The sequence below is a fragment of the Lasioglossum baleicum genome, chromosome 6, assembly GCF_051020765.1.
Source record: "Lasioglossum baleicum chromosome 6, iyLasBale1, whole genome shotgun sequence".
Taxonomy (NCBI): domain Eukaryota; kingdom Metazoa; phylum Arthropoda; class Insecta; order Hymenoptera; family Halictidae; genus Lasioglossum; species Lasioglossum baleicum.
The window spans coordinates 6,518,000-6,540,278 of record NC_134934.1 but is presented as its reverse complement, the minus strand read 5'-3'; the positions used below and the strand labels follow the sequence as shown (position 1 = coordinate 6,540,278).

Below are 22,279 nucleotides of genomic sequence, written 5' to 3'. Positions count from 1 at the left end.
TAACGAGTGTTGTAATTTGAGACGGATCCTTCCGCGGCCACGTTACGTCCTTCCTGCAATCGACGGAGTTTCTCTCGCGAGGGACCCTTTAATAAGGGTCCTCTTGCTTGCACAGGAATCCCAGGAGCTTCTGCCCCGCCTTGGGTAACGCCAGGTGATAAGCAGAATCTGTTTTCCAATGTATTCAAATGTCATAATGAATTTCAAGCTTGAAAGGTCAATAAATTTCTTGTTGCAACGTATTCTATTCATCGCAAGGTTAGAAACTGCACAAGGAACCATCGTTCCCATCGAGGAAAATCTAGAAAAATTAAGGGGTTAAAGATCGCAATGAAACGACCTGCAAAGCCCGTACAAATTGTCAAAATCGCTTCGCACGGGAAAATCGAAGGTGTTCACGTGGTTGCACCGTTGGCCGCTCCCGAATTTAGGCTCAGAGCAGCGTGTCCGGGTGCGCATGGTTGGAGAGCGCTCAAAGCTCCATTTGCCGGGGTTATCTGATCGCGGAATTCGCGGTGGGCCGCAAGAGGGGGCTCGCGCAAAAATGTTGGCCAGGCCGCAGAGCAAACGCAGAATGTTTCCGTTCGATTGGCCCGCTAATTGTCGAGCCGACCCGCGTATAGATGTGGATCGATGCTCGCCTTAAAGCGGACGCGGCCAATTAACGAGCTCTCGGATGATCCTATTTCGCCGCGAGCGCCATAGAAGCCAGTAGAAACGGGAACAAAAGAGGCTCGCGATGAATATCCGTGACAGGAGTCGGCCGGGCCGGTCCTCCGAATTGAAACTTTTCCATTTCCGTATTAGCAGCGGCCGTTTTGTTTAAACATAGTTTAAGCCGTCGTCGTGCTGGACGCTGCGGAAACCGCGTTGCTAGTTTCTGGAAACTGGAGGCCGCGTGAAACTTTTCCAGCCGCCGCCCCCTATTCCATCCTCTCGTCGGACCTAAGCTGTGGGGGGAGGAACAGGAGGAGCAGTCGAGGGCGAAAAGGTCGAAACCTGCCTCCGTGCTGCCTCCATCCCTTCCCCCGCGCTAAAGCTCCCTATAGCACGTCGTTCTCTCTTCCTCTTTCTCTTTCTCCCCTCTTAACCTTCAGTACGGGGTTAGAGGGAACCGGGTAATGAGCTTCCCAGGCCGGTTGTAACGAGCAAAAACTTATCGTCACTCTCCCTCCTGATTTACTCGACCTGCCACGTCGTTAGTTGTACTGCTGGCCCCCCTGCAACCCCTAGCTGCTCTAAAAAGCCTCCAACATGCTGGACCCCGAGCATCGACGCAGCCGTCACTTCATTCAGCCCCACCTCCCTCCCACCCTCTTCTCTCTGTCTTTCTTTCTTCTCTCTTTTCGTTTTTTTCTTGCGGGATTTTTTCGGACCATCGGTTCTTTGGGAATACGGTACGCGTCGCGGAAAGAGGCGACGATCGAACCGGACGTATCAGCCCGGGTTTTTAACGCGTTCGTTCGCCGGACGGGGGTGATCGATGTTCCCGTATTACCGTGGAAGGGTTGCGTGCAGTTCTCCGCTGAACAGATAACGTCTTTTGTGTAATCCTTCACTGGATTATTTACGCCGGGGGCCGCGCTACCCGTCAAGATGTATGACGAATATCGGGAATTTATTATTTAGCCCACCCCTAAGCGATTACTGGGGCAAGTACGCCACGCTGGCCTTGAAATTTATGGCGATTTGGACTTAGCATCGAGTCAGAAAAATTGGTGCAATATTTTCATGGGTTATCAATGCGGGGATACCATTAGAGAACTTAGAGACTTCGAACAAACCCCCTATGAGAATGTCATTATTCCATACGTCACAAAGGAATTGTAATATTAGTCAATCCTGTGGCTAATATTTGTTCAAAAAATATAATCCACATGTCTTTTAAGTATCAAGAATCAATAACTCCCCAATTTCATTATACATGAAATCGTCATAACTAAATATTAAGAATAATGTATCGAATATTGTGGCTAAAGACCTCATAAATAATAAAGAGTGCATTGAGAACGTTGTTGCACGAGATAAGAAATGGAAAAATGGGGAATGGTGAGTCTGTCATGTGAGATCTTTAAAATTGGTAGTCTGCGACCATACGGACCGTTTGGTCTCCATCTTCGTGAAAAAAGAGTCATCCTATTTTCCAGGAAGCGATCGCAGCGGACGTCGATGCGCCATCAAGATGTCAGCAGTCATCCGACCTCGTTTCATCGGCAGACACCGATAACCCGGTTCGCGCAGCGATGGCCCCGGTGGCGCGATAGTTTCGTCGGATGAAAGCCTATTTATTGTTGATGAGATGTAGAAAACCGGCCGTATATAACCGGCAGATAACTACCGTACTAATTGGTGACGAACGTCGCCGCGCAACCGCTTGTCTAACCGGATCATTTATGGTACTTTTATTACCGATAAACGCCGAGCGCCGCGGAAAGTTTCATCGTTTCCACGAAACTTGTCTATCTCCTATCGTTCAGGCTCTAATTATACCTCGCTCGTTCAATTAGAAAATCATATACAGTAGAACCTCGATAATTCGACTTAAACAGGGAAACATGATGGTTCAAGTATTAATTTGTACAATAATAGTCCTACCATGTCTCTCGATAGACGCAACGAGGCTTGCCGAGCATTACCCAGGATAATTCGAAAAATTAAGCGACCCCTCTAATTTTCTCGCCCTGCCCATTTTTCCCTCTGGTTCGCTTTTTTTTTGTTATTTTTCGGAACGGGTCGAGCGTGCCGTCGGCTCGTGATCCGTGAGTTATTTAACTCGTTTGTCTTAATGAGAGTTATTTGATCCCTCGTGTCGTTGGCACCGCGGGAGCCCGTAACGCAATAAAGCAAAAAGCTAATGGTGCTCGTTACCGCATTGTTACGCGATAAAGATCTACACAATGCCTCCTCACGGACCGCGCGCTCGTTCGAATACATTTCTGCCGGAGCCGGACACGTGTTCCGGCTACTCTTCGTTACCCTAATTGCGTAAATTGAGCGCAATCTGTCGGGGATGCATCGGGCGTCGCCCTCGAGAATCGTTTCTTGATAGCGTGGCACGGGAATAGGACCCCGTCACGGAACGTTTACCGCCGTCGTTCTGACGTTTAGCCGCCGAGGAAGCGACGGCCGAGCACATTTTTCACCGCAGATCGACTGGAGCAGGCTGAATTTGCTCTTCGTTAGCGCTGCACGGTCCGGTTCGTCGAACTGTCAAACTTTTCTTTTGCCGGGACCCTTCTAAAATTGGATCTGGCTATTACCAGATTCTAGAGATCCTCAATTGTTAATCTGGAAATGGTGAAACAACTCCGAACAGACTTTACGACATCTTGAATTAAGTGGAGCTACCATACATTTTTTATATTATTTAAAAATATTTGCGACGCACAAAAATCCGCTAATTATAAGTACCATCTATCTCCAATCTCTCCGAAACCCGAAGTTCTACCAGGGCATGAAACATTCTCAGGTCCGTGAATAGCTGCGAATCCCGTCCCGTGTTTCGCAATTAATTTGACAAGTCTCCTATCTCATTATACGCGAGTGTATTACCTCGTTCTTTGGATCAATAGCAATATAAATGAAAGGATGCAGCATGGAGGCGGCCAAGAAGTCGTTGTCCCGGCTTAATTTCAATTAAAGGTTCGACTTCGTCGCCACCTATCTAGTTTCCGGGATCTAAACGCTCTCGCGGAACGCCGTTCAAAGTTCCCCCGTAATTCAACCTATTATCCCAGACAGTGGAAACGAATAATTAACCTCTAAGTGGATTATGAATCTCGTCTCGGCTCCGCGCTGGTGGAAGACTCGCGAGTGAGCGAGCGAGACCCGAGGAGGCACACTCTCCGAGATCCCATCGGAAATGTTTCCATTAGCACCGTTTCCCGGTTACTCCTGACACTCTACTCCCATTTTCATCGCCCCGGTGCTGTATTTTAATCGAGCCGCGCGCGCTGCGTGCCTCGCGGAATCTCTGATCGCGTCGCGCCGAGGTAAGAAATCATCCGGCAAACGGATTATAAGTCTAACGAGGAGAACGGGCAAGGGCTGGGGACGAACAAGAGGATGGTTAGATAGAAGACGCTTTTGGCAGTGTGCCCGAGCGTCTTCGGATCTCTCCGCGTCTCCTCGCCGAGAGAACCACTAATTATTAACCGCCTTATCCGGAGGAAAGAAGTGGAATTTGGCAACCGGCCGCGCCCCGCGCCGCGGAGACTCGACGACCGGTAATACGGCGCAATCAAAACCGTAATCGGTTTATTTAATCTCCTGTTAGCTCGGGATTCGCTGTAATGCTACTTTACGGCGCTCAATGCCTCGCGGAAGAAGCGGACACTGCCAAGAGTTGCCGATGGGGTGCCGCGCTCGGAGCAGGCTGTCGAAAAATGTATTCGTGTTACCCTTTCACCGTGAAAATGTTTTGGAGCCAGATAATTATGTCAAACTAGGCTATTTGGGCCTAGCAGCTTAAAGTTTAGAACTAACGCGAAGGGATTAAAACCTGCCCCCGATGGGATCGGAGTTGTGGATCAAGTGGCATCTTCGCGGGCAATGTCATTACCAGTCATTGGGAGTCAGCCAGCGTGGCAGGCTCGGCGGCGCGGCGTTTCGAATCGTTTCCTCCGATCAGAATCCTCCGAGGCCGTCGCCGGGCGCAGCCGAGCGTGTCCGGATCGGTCGGCTAGATAAAGCGAGTACCTGTTATCTCGGCCATTCCTAATCGACCCCTCCCCAACCTAACAGCCACCTCCGGCCAGTGACGCGTATAATTTACACTAACCTAATGTAATCATTACAGAAGTAACTATTCGCCGCGGGATGCTTCCTCTCTGATTATCTCGGAAACCCGGTCGGTTGCAGCCTGTCTCTCTCCCCCTCGTTCTCTCCCTCTCTTGCAATCCAAGCCGCAGCCACCAGTCAGCAGCCGTCGCGCAACCCTCAGTAAACTGGTTTCAAGCATAATTGGACGTGACCACGGGTGGGGTTCACGCCGAACGCGAAACGACGCTGGACCGACAGCGTCCAGCGAATTTATTCGATGTCCCTTTCGGCAGAAACGCGCGATAACTCGTCCGATTTAATGGCCACGCGAGAGCGACGCTTTTGGGGTTTCCGCGAAACCATGAGCTGACTCGCGGAGACACTGTGACCAGTCCCCGCCGAAGACGATTTTTTCGTCCGATGTTTGCCTCTTGATGCATCCTGGAAGAGCAGATTGATGCAACTAAGATTTCTTACAAAATAATTTCACAATACCTGAGGGTAGCAATTGATTGAAATTTCGTGGGAGAATTCCATCCAGGAAAAGATGAGTGTTTATATTCAGATTAGTTGAGGGTTGGGCATTTCACGGATTTCAAAGTCGTGCGTCCTGCGCAGCTGCAATTTTAAAGCTATTTTTGCCTACGGAGAATAAATACCATCTCCCAACGAAGCGAACGAGTCGCATATTTCACCGGATCTCGTTTTATACGCGAGCTCCATTAAAACGCCACTTGAGTGACATTCCTTGTAAGCGTAACTGCTGATCGATACTGTGCGCCAGGCGCTGACGAATTTAGCGGACGGTGGTTGCCTGGAATCAGTGATTCAAACGTAAGCGGAAGCTCGATGAGTCATAATCAACTGGTTCGGTCTTTGCGAACTTTGTTGAAGCTCTGAGGCTCGTAGCCGTGACACAAAGTTCATAAATATTTCCAAGCATCGTTCACAATCATTTAAATCCTACCGTGTACAAACACACGTAAGCCCCCGAACGGTCTTGCTTTTCGTCGGAATAAAGGGTTAGCATTAGACGGAGAGAAAGAAAGAGAGAGAGAGAGAGAGAGAGAGAGAGAGAGAGAGAGAAGAGCGAGAGGGTTTGGTAAAAGGAGAGTAAAAAGATAGCGAGGAGCGAGGTGGAGTAAAAACGTAGCGGAGAATAAACTGGAGCAGTCGAGTAGTGTAGAGCGGAGCGGTAAAGGAATGAAAAATGAGGTTCAGCGGAACAGGAACAGGGAATAAAGTATAAGAGCAGTAAAGAACGGAGTGAAACAGGATGGGAAATAAAAGACAAAGTGGGAAGAGAAAAGCGGCCGGGGATAAAGTGGAGTAATAAAGCGACGGAGGACAAAGTGCTGTGGTCCACGGAATTCTACCGGCTGTCTTTACCGTGTAATCGATTTCCCGGACTGTTCTACAGTTTTCCACGGATTCGGGGAGACACCCTAATATATTTTAATTACTGAGCCCAACCTGCGTCGCACTCCCATTCGCTCCTCGATCCTTAAAATCCTCTACCAAACCGGCCAAAAAATAATTCCCGACGCGAACGTAGAAACTGCTCCCTCTTCTGACGCTCACCTTGTCCTTCATTTTTCTTTTTAGTGTTTCGATGGTACAGCAGCTGACAACATTTTTTTTTTTGCTTAAGTAGTGGTACACGTTTTCGTACAATTTTATGTTCGATCAATCGAATGTCCTGTACTTTTACCTAATAATTATAAAATTGATCTTCGGAGTCTAGTGATGCAAGTCTCCTAAATGTGAACAGGAGGAACCAGAAATTGGGAGAAATCATCTCGAATTCCCAATGTTCGAGGACCGCAGCCGTCATCATTGTCCAGCAGACCGTGTCCCGAAGACATCGTTGGTGGAGCGGGTCGAGTGACCGTCGATCCCACGTTCCTCAACCCGGAAAACGAGCCCGAGTACACCGTCGTCGCTTATATTTGCGTTGCGTCTGCGAGTACAGGCTCGCCATCAAAAGCTGCCAGTCCAAACGTAGACGACCGTGTCTGCTCCCCCTCCGTTCGGCTCCCATGAGGTTCTTATTCGCATCCAGTACGTTCCACGGCCGGCTTGCGTTTCCACGGTGACGTATCAGGAAGACAAGGCGAAGGAGCCGAAACGTCCGCATGGAAAAGGGTGTCGGGACACCACGGGCCTCTCGATTAATGAGGTACGCGTGTTAGACGCGTGTAGAACACGGACGCAGGTACACGCCGGAGGAACAGCCGGCCGCAACGGACGCTATAAATTGGTAACCACTCTGCCATAGTGTAAGAGAGAGAGAGAGGGAGAGAGAAACTGAGATACAGTGGAGCCACTCGTGGAGAACGAGCCGCTTAATATCGAGGACGAGCTCTTGTCACGCGTCCTCTATCCTCTATCCGCCAGTTCTGCTCGCCAGGTGCAACGCTCCCGCCATTATCGTGCCTTGGGGTGCATAGCAGATTAGCGCACTGTCGCGAGACTTTCCGTCGCGACCATTCTGAAACAACTCCCTCATACAGAATTCGGAGACAGTCTTTTTTCAGTCGCGTGAAGGGTTGCTCGATCGTCTTTTTGTTCCTTGGGAAAAACGCGACGTTACCACAGTTGCGACAGACGCACGTAGGGAATTGTGGAGAAAAGTTTGCGGCTTTTGATAGATTCATTGGGCTTTAGTTGGATTCTTTGTTCGATGGAATTTCCGTAATCATCGGTAGCGATTATTGATGTAGAGGATCTAGAGGGAAGAAGTTTGAAAACAGAAGAATAATGTACACATAATGCATACAGCTAGCAAGATTTATATACGATCTAAAATTTAATCGTACACTCCAGACATTCTTATACTAGCCTGACCGTTCTTGTACCCCTAAATTACTCTCTTAATAGGTCATGTAAGGGTGAAGGTTTTTAAAAACATTCTTTCTTGTCGAACTCTCCATTTACATTGTCCACTGTATATCGTCTTATGTGACAAGACTTTTAAATTCACTCGTACATATCAGATATTTTTACATCAACTCGAGCCTTCACACATGCCTGCCCTCTTCGCAGCACATTAAAGAATAACCTGTAAGCACCAACGATCTCGTTGTTGGTTTCCAAAACTCCTCTTTCGCCGCACTCCGTCTCAGCCAGGAAAATGTTCGGACCGACCAAAATTCTGCATGTCCCGCGCATTATACCTAATTGAATGAGATGGCCCCAGTCGTTCCAACGCGAGCAAGGCCAGCGCAAACGGCACGGTGCGCAAATATTTGTAGCAAGTGAGAATGCTGCACCGTCCGGCGACGGGCCCGGGTTATGAAGTTAAATGGTTTAATGCGAAACGATGGTCGTTCCGGGGAGGCGATGTTAGAATGGAAGCTGAACACGATCCCCCTTTCACAAAGCTTTGAACCAGTCACGCCGAGAATGAAACTGTAAAGCAATTCAGAGAGCCGCGGCAAAGGAAACATTAAAGTTTTAAAGTGGCGGCCGCGTAACGGGGGCCCCGGGTAAACGTTAACATTCGTCGTTCCCACCGTCGCGTCGCGTCGTCCTCTACGAATTCGTACGGGAAATCGCTCGACTTTGTGAGAGTGAGAGAGAGAGAGAGAGAGAGAGAGAGAGAGAGAGAGAGAAACTTCCCCATACCTCGGGCCACCTCACCCGGCACAGATTTAATAATGTCCCGCAGACCGTAACTTACTTACCGGCACAATTCGCGTGCAACTTTAACGCGATTCCAAGCGCGAAACTCGCTAGACCAAGTTCCTACGATGAGCGGGAGCTTAACGCGATTTTCTTGTCACGATTCGGCTGCAATCGAGTCCCGTCTCGATCTATCATTGAACGTCGATCGAACGAGTCCCGTGATCACGATATTCCGTCGCATTTGCAACTCTGATTCGGCAGAGATTCGACAGTTCCTTAAATTGCGCAGTGCATTACGTAAATGCATAATTTCGAAGACATATTTTCCAATTTTTTTTGTCTTTTGCACCTCGAATTTTTTGTTCAATAGTGTTCTCCACATTTCTTCCTCACTGCAATTCATTGCACTCGACCAAAAAATTACTTTAGTGTATCATGTTTAATGAACATCAGAAGATAGTCCTATGTTCGGTACATTATAAAAGAACATTGATGAGATCAGTATTTTTAAAAAACGAAGAAAGGATGGAATACGAAACGGTCCGAAATCCCGAAACACCATCCTAGAACCACAAGCAAACCTCTCAACTCTGTAAAAACACGAGCAATCAGGTCCCTCAAAATTGCTTCGTACTGGCCGGGCAGCAATTCAAAAAAGCAATTACTTTAAGAGCCATCCTTCTCCCAAGACCGCTGTCAGAAGGTGGCAGTAGCGGCGCGGAAGATTCATTTGACGAAAATGTAATTTTTCACGCAGACAGTTCGGGAAGTGAACAAAGGGAGGGAGATCGGCCGGGGTAATAGACACATCGCGTGCTGGATCGTGTTGCGGAGGAACATCGCATTGCTGCACAAGCATAGAGGAATCACCTTTGGAATCGTTTCGATCGAGGTTACATCGTCTTGGTTTTCCCACGTAGGATAGTCTGATCGCCACGATCGCAATTAATCGTCGGGCCGAACAGCAGAAAGACAAATAAATAGTCACGGGGCAGATTCCTGGTTGGGAAGACGACTCTCCGGTGATTAACGCACGACGAATCTCGCATCCCATCGCGTCGGAAAGGAGCCGGTAAGGTCGCAGCCAAAGGGGAACGTAATGGGCCACTGGCCGACAGAAAATAACAAATCATAAATACGCATGCCGCGGAGGTTAAAAGTGCGTTTAAATCTCTCCGAGGGAATAATGGACTTCCCGTCGGTGTTAATACCGGCCGCGTCTCCGTTGTTTCTAATGGATTTTTAGAAAAAAGAGAAAGAGGAAGAAAGAAGTCGAGAGGGATCTTGCCGGGTAGCTCGGTCCTTATTCCTCGTAGTTCGAAAGACGATATAGCGTCCTCTTCCGAGTCGTGTTACCCACGGTACTCGCGAGTCGCTGGGAACACGTGGCCGGCGTCACTTTAAACAACTTCCTCGTCTCCCCTCGGCCGTGACGCCAGAGAAACGCATCTTCTTTGCGGCTTCTTAATGCCCGCCGAGGCTCATAAAGGGTCTAATTGTTTCGAGGGTTCGTCGAAAAGGGGGCGGAAGCGGCGCTAGCTTCGACCGTAAATTGCCAGGAAGATTGTTTTCAATTTGGCCGCTTCCTGTATCGACCAGATCTTCCGAACGGGAGAATGATGTTTCGAGAACTTGGGGCTTTCACGGTGCTCCGAGTTTGCTAGCATCTGGCTCTAAGGACCACGGAAACCTCCATGTGAACAGCCCATTTACTATATTTATTAATTCCAGATAACTCAAGGAATCAACTCCAGAGAAAATTGATGAAATTCTTTGAGGAAGAGTATACATGAAACAGAGAAAATTCATGATTCTCAACTAAGTAAATGCAACAGTGGATCGTGGTCACACGGCTCAGCTGCGCCAAGGAAGACCACAAGCCGAGTAATAATTCAACTGATAGGGCCGGCGTATCTGCCTATGAAAAACGTAATCGTTTCGCCCACGGGTTCATCAACACTCGGCCAGCCTCAATGATGCGATTTCGATCAATTATCTTCTTGCTGGTCTCCAATCGATCTGCCCACCACTTCCTGGTGCTGTGACGTCCCACACGCTCGTTTGCCACTCATAAAACACCCTTGATTTTTTCGACACCCCTGAAATTGATCAGCCCACTGAATCTTCTTCGCTGATTCTTTTGCATGCGCACAATCGCTGCACGATCGTAGATATAACGATACAACCGCTGCAAAAATTCCATCAATTTCCCTTTCTAGATGATTCTAGAGAAGAGGTTTCTAGCGGATGTCTTGTTCCATAAGATATTGCTTAATTCCTGGTTTGCGCCAAATATCGTTCGACTGATCGAATTTATTTATTTACGCCTTGTCTCTACAAGGTGTCAAGAATACTCTTAAATACTAAATTGGATGCGTCCCGGTTCTTTTTCTTAACACGATAACGGTGGATTAAGTCTTTACACATTCTTCGAAGCCAAGAACTCAATCCAATTTACCTTTTAACACCATTCATGTTTGATTTGTAGCAGAAACAATTTTCTAAGTTACACACATATTTTATTAAGATACAATGTCTATTATTAACGTTGCATTATAAAGAAAAGAAGTATTAGCATGAATTTATTTAACTTTGGATCTCGTGTACGTAATGGGTTAATCCTTGGTTTGCGACAGACACAGTCAAATTAAGATTGGTCCAGGCCACGAAGATCATTAGTGGCGCATTAAAGGGGTCATGCTCGAGAAAGTATCTCCCACACAGGCGTCCACACAATGCGCACACCTCGAAGAACGGGACCACCGCTTCACGGTGAACGTTGCAGAGTCACCGGTCTCCGGAACTCGGACATTGGCGACGAGGTGTGGGATGAATAGGTGCGTTACGCTACGTAGCCTACGTTGGGGAGGCGTTGTCTCCGTCCAGGGACGTACGAATCCAGCCCCGATTTTCTGCGCTGCAAATGACTCCGCCGCTTCAGGGGCGATTTCAACGACAGGAGGAAGTCGATGACTGATTGTCGGCCCGGCAATCTTCCGGAAAGTGGGTCCGCTAATGGATCGTGCCGATGAAACAAGTCCACGTGTTGTATGATTGAAAGTGTCCGCAGGAAGTGGAGGATCGAGCGAAATTTGTAGACATTGTGTACGACGAATCGGTTATCGACGTTGGCCAGATTGTGAGAAGAAAACGAATGGAGAAGCTGAGTGCTTGATGGGTCATTAATCAAATCCTTTGTACGGTTTCGTGTAACTAGAAAATGACAGTGAAATCTGGACAAAGATTACATAGCACCATGTGTTTCAACGTTGCAGTTAACATGTTAAGAACCGCTTCGATAAGATCATAATGAAATTCAAGCTGCTGTACACGTATCTTCATCGAGGTCTCCTGAATAAAAAAAGGCAAATTTGCAAGAATAATAATATCGTAAATGGGGGCCGCGAAACCCTAGATCCGTGGTTGCAGCAACGTGTGGTCAGAAACCACAAGCTCAGGCGGATAAACGCCGGGAACGAGACACTTCTTTTCCGAGTTGGTGGCGCAAGAGGACTCCGAGCGAAGAAGGAACTAGCCCACGAAACGACCACTGGATGTGAGTCAGCCGTCCACGCCACGGTTCATAATTACGCTCCAATTGTTGTCACTATGACGGCGAGGAGTATTCGCGAGAAGGACGTCGCTCGGGACTCACGGCTCAACGAATGACCAATTTAGGTGGACAAAGGTCATTTTACATTTACCTTCATTGTACTTTCATGAAGTCCTTTAACTTATCTTGCAAGCTGCAGCAAACTTTGCATAGTCTAAACGCGACAGTATCTCTTCAAAGTTCTTTGCGTGGACCTGTTTTATAATGTGATTTGTGTGTAAGAGCATCGTTGGCGTCTCTCATTTCCGTCGATGACCAGCGAAAATCCACACCCTCGCTAATAAGTCGAAGAAGTTACTCCCCAGAAACAGCTAATCCATCGCCGGGTAAGGTGCCAGCAGGGTGAACCGGTAACGAGAAGAATTTAAACCAGGATAGTTCTCCGTAAACATCGCGAGTCGATCCATCCTTCAACTGTCGGAATGATTGATCAAGTGAATCTAGTCCGACGTTTCTTGCCGCGGGATAAGACTTAACCCGTTCCCCGCCTCGAGGCAAATCGATCCGGCCCTTTATCTCCTTGATGGATCGCTGATGGGATCGCTGCGGCTCCGTCGAAAACCGCTCATTGTCCGTGACATGGCGCGCCTCCTCTTTGCGCTCATGCTCCGAATCGACTCCGGATCGATCATAATTAGACCGCGACCCGAACCGAGAGACTGTATCAGACCCTCAAAGTGTTTCTTCGGGGATCGATAAGCAAGCTACAAATTATCCACTATGTGCACCAGGATCTCCCAACGACTTCAGGATCCACGGGTCAAGAAATGGATCTTCATCCTATTTTTGCAGTGACCCTCCAGAGCTCTAAATGGCTAAAATTTTTCTGCAATGCAAATCTAGGATTAGTTGCAGTAGATGGCGCATAGTTAAAATTTTAAAAAAGTAGTGTATACAGTAAATCCTCTATAGACGCGACAGCCTCGGGGGGATTTGGTCGCATCTATCGTATAGGGTAGCTATTTTGTATCTTCGAAGGCCGAGCCGAACGTAGAGAAGGACAGTGCCGGCGACGGCAACTGTTCGCGTCTCTTTCTTTTCTATACGCTATCCTTCCTTACGCCCGAAACGTTCATCATTAATTAAACCACTAAATACAGTTGAAATTATATCGTGTTTGGTATCATTTTGCATTAGAAAAATGCCACGAATATGTTGGTGAAAGTTCCATAAAAAAATAATGAAAAATAAAGTAGATTAAATATTGGTGTTACATTGTGATGACGCACGGGCGTTTGAATTGTGCCGCTGAGATCAGATTACTAAGTTGGGAGGATATTCTTGGTCGCATCTATCGTATAGAAATTGTTGCGTCTGTAGAGGATTCACTGTAGTCTTAATTAGTGTATGTTGATGTATCAAGCTCATTCTAGGTTATTCATTGTTATAATACTTGAAGCTGAAATTCGTTGAACGTTATTGATGTTATCTAGTATCTTTGTATTCTTCCGAACACCATGTATTCCCAGAATTTCTATTGAGTATTTTCCGTTGTCGGGACAGTATAGACGACTCTGAGCGGAAGTTCTAAGCCAAGAAGAATAAACTGAAGTCTGGGACGGCGAAAGGAGAGAGATCGGAAGCCGGTGATCCCGTTTCCACGAAAACTGGCCGGCGCCCATTATCTACGGCATTGTTCTTGCGGCGGTGGTCCGCGGCGGCGATAAATCTTGGACCGTTCGGCAGTGGTACACCTTCTGAGCGGCCACCCCCGTAGGATTCCGCCGTTGTAACCGGGCTCCAGTAAATAAAATCGGTAAGCGCCGCGACGATTTACGAAGGCGGAGGCAGTAAAGGTTTCCGCTCGATCGGCCGTAAGCGCGGGTGCTCGATGTACCGATACACGATAACACCGCTTCCTCGTCGTGGCATGCCGCGGCTGCGATAGCTCTCCCGCCGCGTTCAGTCTTTCCGCGAGGCTTTATCGGCCCTTTCGAGGCCCTTCCACGGTGCCTGCATTTACGAGCCTCGTCCCATTGTTCCCCGGGAACTTCCTCTATCCACCCATCCGCGATTTATTAACCATCCGCCGCGCCGCGTGTCAATTTGACACATTTTTCGCGCAAGACGATGTCCTTCCCCCTCGCTTCGAGAAAACTTTATCTGGGACGAATCTTTTTCCATCCAAAATTCAATAATATGAAAACAAAGAATTGTACATAAAATTTACAAAAGCTGCTATACCTCCTATAACTTCAATCTTCAAGCTCATGATAATCTTAGACCTAGAAGAATTGTTCAATGCCACCGACATTATCTCCAAGATTACCTCCGACAAGTTTCGATGAACAGGTTCGTTTAATTTCTGTAGCCGTTCTCCAGAACGCTGGGAAAGGATCCGCAGACTCTCACAGACGTCCGAAACCCGGGAAGTTTGAATTGTTTCAGCGGGGAACTTACGTGTGTACACTTGCGAGGGGATGATTACTTAAACGCGCGGCCTTTGTGTTACTTTCGGATGATGGGGCTGTTGGTCTTCCGGCTCTGTTGATCTTGCGAACGATGCAAGATCGCGAGGCATTTCCTTATTATTACGGGGCCCGGTAAACTCCGCCGCGCTCGCTCTCGCAATTGCTTGCCGCGAAGTGTTTAACGGCGAGATTTTCACGACCGATCGGGAATCGGAGCCCGGAAGTTTGGAAGGAACACGGGAAGTTCGATTGTTGCTGATCAAATCGTCCGGAAGATACATCTTCTTCAAGATTTTCCCGAGAAACCCTACTCGAAGTATAATAGAAAGAGTTTACGGATTGTGTGTGCTGTTCTTGTAATGTAGAATGTGAGAACATTTTTTAATTTGTAGGTCATCATCATCACATTGCTCATTTTTTAAAGGGAATAACGTATTTTGATTGATATGTGATTTTGAGTGATATGTTGACCTTCAAATTATCTTCCGAGGTGTTGTTCTTCGGAATGCATAAATTAAAGTACAAAGACACTGTTCAAGTTTGACCTACTCAAGTCTGGTTCTGTTGATGTAAATCAATTTGAAGAGTATCATTGACGAAGGTCAGGATATTATACATATCCTGGAATGGAAGTTTGTCTATCCATTAGCTTCAACATGTCATCTTAGACTTGCAATTTGTGAATTGCAAAATATACTCTTCTATCACAATAATGCATAACTGCCTCACACTCACGGACATGCACAAAGAAATCCGACGTCAAAATTATACAAACCTTTCAGAACAAAGTACTTCGAAGCATCGTCAATGCTTCATTGTACATCAGAAATGACGACATCCACAAGGACTTAAAAGTGTCTACGGTCAATGAGGAAATTAAACGGTTATGTCGAAGTGCTACGGTAACTCGACAACAGTGGACTTATTCGTAGTTAAAAAGGATAAAACCTTTTGAACTACTGTAGGTTAAACTAATTGTAAGTGAATTTAGGGCATTTAAAACATGTTTAAGGAGTGCTTAAACATATGTGGAGCACGCTATTGGGAGTACATCCATTAACCGCGAAGGCTTACCTAGATTTAAGACTTTAGACTTAGATTTAAGTAAGAATTGTTCTAACCAAATTGCTAGATAGTGGAAACTAGTTGCAATGAATGCGCCAAGTGCCTAATAAAACAAACACTCACGGAAATCATAGTAATCGAGCAAAAGCGGAGTTTCCCCGTATTCCTCGTCAACAAAGGGCATCGAGGGAGTGTCTGGGACCCGGGGATTCGCGGTAAGAGTGCCGAATTCGTTATTGCGTTCCAGGAATACGAGTCGCGAGCCGGAATTCACGGTCGACCCGCAGGAAGCCCGGTACAGGGAGGGTTCCGTGGGTCTGTAAGCGCGCGAAACGGTCGGGTCAGGCGGCGAGTTACGCGTCGGGCGACGAGGATACGTCGGAATTTTAATATTCCTTGGCGAGGGGCTGGTGTAATCCCCTTGACAAACGGCTGCCTGCTCCGGTGATGCCTCTTGACAAACAGGGGCCATCGTTCTCGGTGGTGCGCGTCACCGTCGGCCGACAAAACCGCTCGTCGACGGAGAAAAGATCCCCGGCGGCGTGGCGCGGCGGGGCAAGAGGATTTCCTGGATCGAATCCAAGGAGTTTTGCCGCGCTTTGTCGCCGAAACAAATTGCTCGTTCGCGCGGGCACCGTCTCGTTCCCGCGATAATTGCATCGGTCGTGCTCGACGACCTCGTGAACGTCACCGTCGCGGAAAAACACGAGAACGTGTCTCCTCACCAGCGAAGAACGAGAAACCAGCCGCGAGGAACCGGTACCAGAAGGAACGTCCTCTTCTTCTAGGTTTCCCCGGAGTACTTTCAGCCCGTTTCGAACGACCGGGCCAACATTAATATCGTCGAATAGGCCGAAAGAGAGAGAGAGAGAGAGCCGCGTTCCGAGATTCCACGGTGATTCTATTTCGAACGCGTTCCTGACCACCGTAAATCGTCGCTACTTCTCTGTGAGATCCCGTGTGTCGCGCTCCGCTAACGCGCGCAGCTGCGTTCCGAGAGGAATCCGACATTCCTCTCAGCTCTATCTTCGTAGATACCGAGGACCGAGAAGAGCTTGTCTATCGGCGGATATCGCGTGAAACGTTCGGCTAATCGACAATCGGACAAGCGTTATCCTGCGACGAGGATATCCGTGTCTAACGAGCGGAGATGGACGCGTCGATAGCCGCAAACTCGGGTCGCAGTGCTGAGAGCAGGCGATCAAGTTCAATGTATAGTCAGGGTCAACTTCTACGCTGCGACTTCGTCGTCGTTGAATGGTGCTGTTCCCATTGATTGCCACTATAATGTAGTCGATTTATGAAAGGTGTTTTCTATGTCGGCAATGGAACTTGCGAGGCTTAGAGTAGTCCTTTATGTTTCTGGTTTAATCTTTTTCCTTCTTGTTCGACGATCTCGCTGAATCTTGGTTTCCTATTCTGAGGAAAGTCTCGGACAGTTTCTGTGGACAGTAACAGCGTTGTATAATCGTGTAGATGAAGACCTAGAATACGAACAGTAAGAAGAATTGATACGTTGACTGTCACATCCGTGAAAATAGGACACGCAAGATTAGAACGATTCATTTGATAATATGTACACGAATTGGAAAGACAGAGCTATTTGTGTAGAACAAGAGTAATTAATTAAATAAACTTCACGATACAATTTAGATCCTGTTTACTTGTTTAATCGACGATACGGCAGAGTCTCCATTATCCAAACGATTCAGTGCCACATGAGTATTCAGATAATAGAACGGTTAACTAGCAATTGTGTTAGATAAAATCTTTATTGATTGGTACTACGTACAATGTACAATGAGATACTACAGTATTCATGTACAATGCATGTAGAATCAGCTACTGCAGAATTGAGATATCATCGACTAGGATAATAGAGATTCTACATAATCGTCAACTCAACAAGCAACTCCGAATTGCATCGAGCTTGGACTCATTATAACCAGAAAAATTTCACGAATACGAATATCGCGAAGATTCTCATAAAATAGTAATTAAAAACAAAAGACTGAAAATAAAATTTTTGTGAAATATCGTGCATATATCCGACATCGATCGACACATTTCTGTAAAAGATTTGATTTACCGGAAAAATTGGAAAGATATGACGAGGTCGAAGTGTTGGAAGACGTACAATTAATTTCGAAGCGTCACTTCGGAGGGAACGGGCCGCGCCTCGTGGCCAGTCTCCCGGTGGATCTGCATGCAAGAACAATTAGCTACACCTCCTCGTGGCTCGGCTCCGCGATAAATCAGCGAACCGCATTACCGCAACGACCGGCGCGCACAATGCCTGTAATTCTCGCCCACTCTGCCAGTCCATGGAGAAGCAACAGAGCGCCGACTGGCCAGGGTCCTGGACGCCGATCGTCCGCGAAGACAGCGCCGAGGACGTGGTAACGAGAGTCCTGACCATCCTACGATCCTCCATCCTGCAACGGGGATGCCTCATGATGAACGAGCGACTCGGACAGAATAGTCGCGTTTCGAATCCGGCGAAACGGTGGAACGTGATTGGCCGTGCTACGTTTTTTGATCTGATTCGCGTATTTCAATCTCCTTCTTATTTATCGAACTCCTGAAACGCCTACTTACATGGGTCTGAATCAGTCTTGAAAATCAATTTTTACTACAATCTATTAAGTAAACCAAATTTTATTATCATCTACAAATAAAATATATAAAAAAACTTTTTAAAATCCACACTTATATTAAAATGCACTAAAAAGGAGAAAATAATTTTTTTAGACATTAGTCACTATAAATAAAAGCGTGGAGTGCTAAACTATATTGACGTAATCTTCGTGGGCGCTCCACGCTTTTATTTATAGTGACTAATGTCTAAAAAAATTATTTTCTCCTTTTTAGTGCATTTTAATATAAGCGTGGTTTTCTAAATGTATTTTTTTATATATTTTTTTTATTTTCTACTTTTTAGTATTTTTTAAATGGAACGCAAGATATAGTAATACTGGTATGAAATAGTAAGATATAGAAACGTAAGATATAGAAATACGCGAGATAGAATAAGGGGATGACTCCGAGAGACGACGTCTCTTGATGGAGTGCGAAATTGTCCTGAATGGAATTGAATGAACGGAACACTACACTCCTGAGCTCCTTCGGTGCAAAATGGGTCAGTGCAGTGGGGATGAGTCAGAGTTGGAACACGTAGTGGAGTAGGGAGCGCTGGCGCGCGAAGTGGGGATCGCTAAACGCGATCACGTACTACCGAGCGTCGCGCGACGAGGTGTGAAAGTTAATATTAAAATTTTTTTTTTCCTGAACGCACAGTTTTTTCTTTTTAATTTCTTTTCTAATATTGCATTGTCATCCAGTTCTGAGCTATGTTTAAAGTTTCACGTCTCTAGCTCATCGGGAAGTCGTTTAAAATTCGATTACAAGATTTGACGCATACAACAACAACAACAACAACGACATCTCGGCAAGCTAATATAATCGTGGTACATAATAAGTTATTTTGATTTTGTTGTAACTTTTGTGTACATTGGCGTGGCACTCACAGCTTACAGTCCTTAAGGAAGAAGTGAATATACGTACAGACTTTAACATTAGGTTCCAACAATCTCCCCGCAAAAAACAATACAGCTCCGCCGAGAAAATAAAAGCAACCATACAAAAATGCGCCTTCGAATAACAAGTTCGCGCTGCCCGGAATCAACCGTTTCAGCGTCAGAAAAAGAATCGCGCGTTTCACCAGGTAATCCCAGGCCGGAATATATTCTTTTCCCTGTGCTGCAGCCGCGCGTGCTCCGACTCCGCCGCGTTTTTCCTCGCCGCGTATGCGCCAGAACGCTCGCGGCGACGCGACGTGGTCACCGCCTCTGTGTCCCGCTTTTATTTATCATCGGACCACGTCCAGTCAATTAACTCGCCCCGAGAAAAACGCGGACCGCGTTCTCCGGAGGCCGGTCCCGCGGAATCCGCGCGGAAGACGCGTCTCCGTCGCGACGGAATAAATAATCGAGTTAACGAGCGACAATCGGTCCCGCTTGGCCGACTTTCCTCGAGAGGAATCCGCGTGCCGCGTTTTCATCCGGCGATTTTATGACCGTTGATTTGTGCCTCGCCGGATTTCCCACTGACAGATTCATGAACCAGTCCGGGACCAGATCTTGGTTATCGCCCGGCCGGTAATTACAAATCTCCAGTTTCCTTGTTGGTTTATTATTCAATGACGGAAACGTCGATCGACTAAACAAACACTCGTTCGCGGAGGAAGCCGATTAACAAATAAAATTAGAGAGTTTACAGGCTAGAATATTGATAGTGCATGCTCACTTTGCTCACGCTGATTGGCTGTTTTGTGGATTCGCCGGTAGAGGCGGAGCCAGTGGGAACTAGTGTTTATCGAGTGTGTATGAAGCATCACTTGGAATTTTTGTTGGCTTTGTGAGAAATTCATTATATAATGTCCCCTGTTCGCTTCAGTCTCAGGTGAGAACCTCTTGAAAGTAGAAAGTAGTACCATAAAATAATATGTAATAATTAGACGGCGGATTTTTATGCAAAATAAAAATAGATACGCATTAATTGTAAGGTATAGAAACTACATAGACAAGTTTCATTCAGAAGTACCTAATTTCCAACAACCATCTGCCAAATATTTTTTCCCGGTTCCAAGACACTCGTGTGATCCTGTAAAGCGTATCACGCGATGCAAGAAGGCGCGGAGGAGATTTGCGTCGTTACGTGGAAGATGATACAGCCGGACGTGGCGCAGGATGTCAGGAACCCGATAGCTGTCGATCCATTGTGGATAACCCTGAGCCATCTCCGGCGTTATACATTTTCCAAGCGGTGCGGTGTTGCGGTGTAACGGTGGCGCGAAGGAACGCGGCGGATTGGCGTGCAAAATCCGGCGGATTATTGCCGGAGCTACTTACACAGATAGGGCGTTGCTCTAAACTGGAAACACGCGATAAAGATTTTTCCGGGCGTCGCGAGACGGCGACGGGCACGCGGGCAGCCGGATCCGATGAGAAACACGGGTTTACTGGCGGCCGTGTGATTTCGTATCAACGCGCCGCGGAATATTGCGAAACCGGTTGCCCTCGGCGATAAAACCACCAAGGGGGACAGAGAGGTTGCGATATTCCGTTCACGTTCGATTTAAAGGTATCGCACGTGCGCTCGCGAAGTTGCGTAACCGGGCGATCATTCCGCGTGCAAAAGGATTGCGCGGATTTCAAGGATCGCCCGGTGACTACCCGCCTGCGAGACTACATTAAAAAGGCAGATCAATTTTTATTTCACTACAATTTAAAACTTTCCATTAAGATTTACAGTCCAATCATATACAAGTTGTTGAATCGATGGAAACAGAAATAACGAATAACAGCTGCAGACTCTGAGTAGGTACTTTAATCTCATATTCCAGGTCCCAATCCTTTTGATCAGGAGCATGTCAACTATCGGACTCCATTAGTACAAGTCACCCGATACCGCCATTTTGTTTCCGCACGTGCAAGAAGTTGCCAGGCTATCGACTCCCAATAATATCGGTAGAACACCTTCGCCGAACCGTTTATCGAAAGTGGATGTCACGGGGATGGAGGAGGCGATCGTTGCTGCTGGGGACAATAAGATCGGCGAGTTTGCAAGATTACTCGAAGAAAGTTACGAATAGCTGCGATTGAAAGTAGCTTCGGTCAAGAAACTTCTTTCTTCGGGTGGAAAGAATAACTTTCGCCGATTCCCTTTGCTGGAAACTATTGTGTTTCTGTGAGAGATTGCTTGCCGGAAGTTCTGCGGGACATCCGGAGACTCCGCAGACTTCTAAGCACCTCCCATGATTGCTAAACTGGTATTACATAGAGCACAACTCTGTTGACAACTCGATTTGACCAAAATGTTCTTCGTATGTAAGAGAGGAGGCACTCGAGTCTAAATCTGAAGAAGTTCTCAAATATTGGGAAGAATATAAACAGTTTAGAGGGGATCCATTGTTTCTTGAGTCCTAATAAAAATTGATACCCAATCTGAATACAATCATAAGAAAATATTGCATATTTGTCTACAGTCGAAATCGAAAGAGACACATTCAGAGGATAAAATGGACCACCGTTAACACACCTGAGTAAAAGTACTGATCTAAAGCACGAAGTCACCTTTCTGCAACATAGCTAGAAAGAACCGAGCCACTTCGAGTCCCAAAAACCGCATGGAACCAGACCATATGCGTCGCAGCTTCCGATACTGACCCGTCCAGTGCAATCAACGGATGACGTCGATGCTTTCAGCCGATTTCGCGGGAACAGCAATCAGCGATGTAAATTTCCACGCCTATTAGCATGAGCCTCGCGTCTTAGATAGCGAGTCGAGTGTGGACGCCCTCCTAAAAGGTTCACGCAATCTCGAACTGGTAGATAGCGTGCTGCAACTTATTGCGAGCACCCTTCCGACACTTCTAACTGGCAGAAAGGCTGTCAAAGTAGAGCAGCGCGGGGTACAATAAAAGGATCGCGGCGCAAGCGACCCGGACTAATATTCGCTCGCCGGCGAGAAGCACGACGGAACTTCGATAAGGGTGTCTCCGGTTAATTGCCCCCTCGATACAGGCTCGTTCCACGACGTGCTCGGATGAATATCTTCCTTGGCTCAGGATCTTGGGGACCATCCGCGAAAGAGGGAGCGTTTTATCCTCGGCGAGTTTCGCGACTCGATGGAACTTCGATGCACTCGACCCCGAAAGTTCAAAAAGTCAATTAACCGGACGGTACCTCTCGATTGAACGGTAATAAGCGCGAAACGAGACGAGTTATGGGCACGAAACGAG

General features: G+C 47.1%; 1 long non-coding RNA gene across 1 annotated transcript; it reads right to left on the bottom strand.

Annotated features, from left to right (window-relative positions):
• Positions 1–15,339: 15,339 nt before the first annotated feature.
• Positions 15,340–20,474, bottom strand: LOC143209811 (uncharacterized). The gene is made up of 3 exons (XR_013009148.1): positions 20,080–20,474; positions 19,783–19,948; positions 15,340–17,912 (listed from the first exon to the last, which is right to left on the bottom strand). It is a non-coding gene; the product is annotated as an uncharacterized LOC143209811 (long non-coding RNA).
• Positions 20,475–22,279: the final 1,805 nt, after the last annotated feature.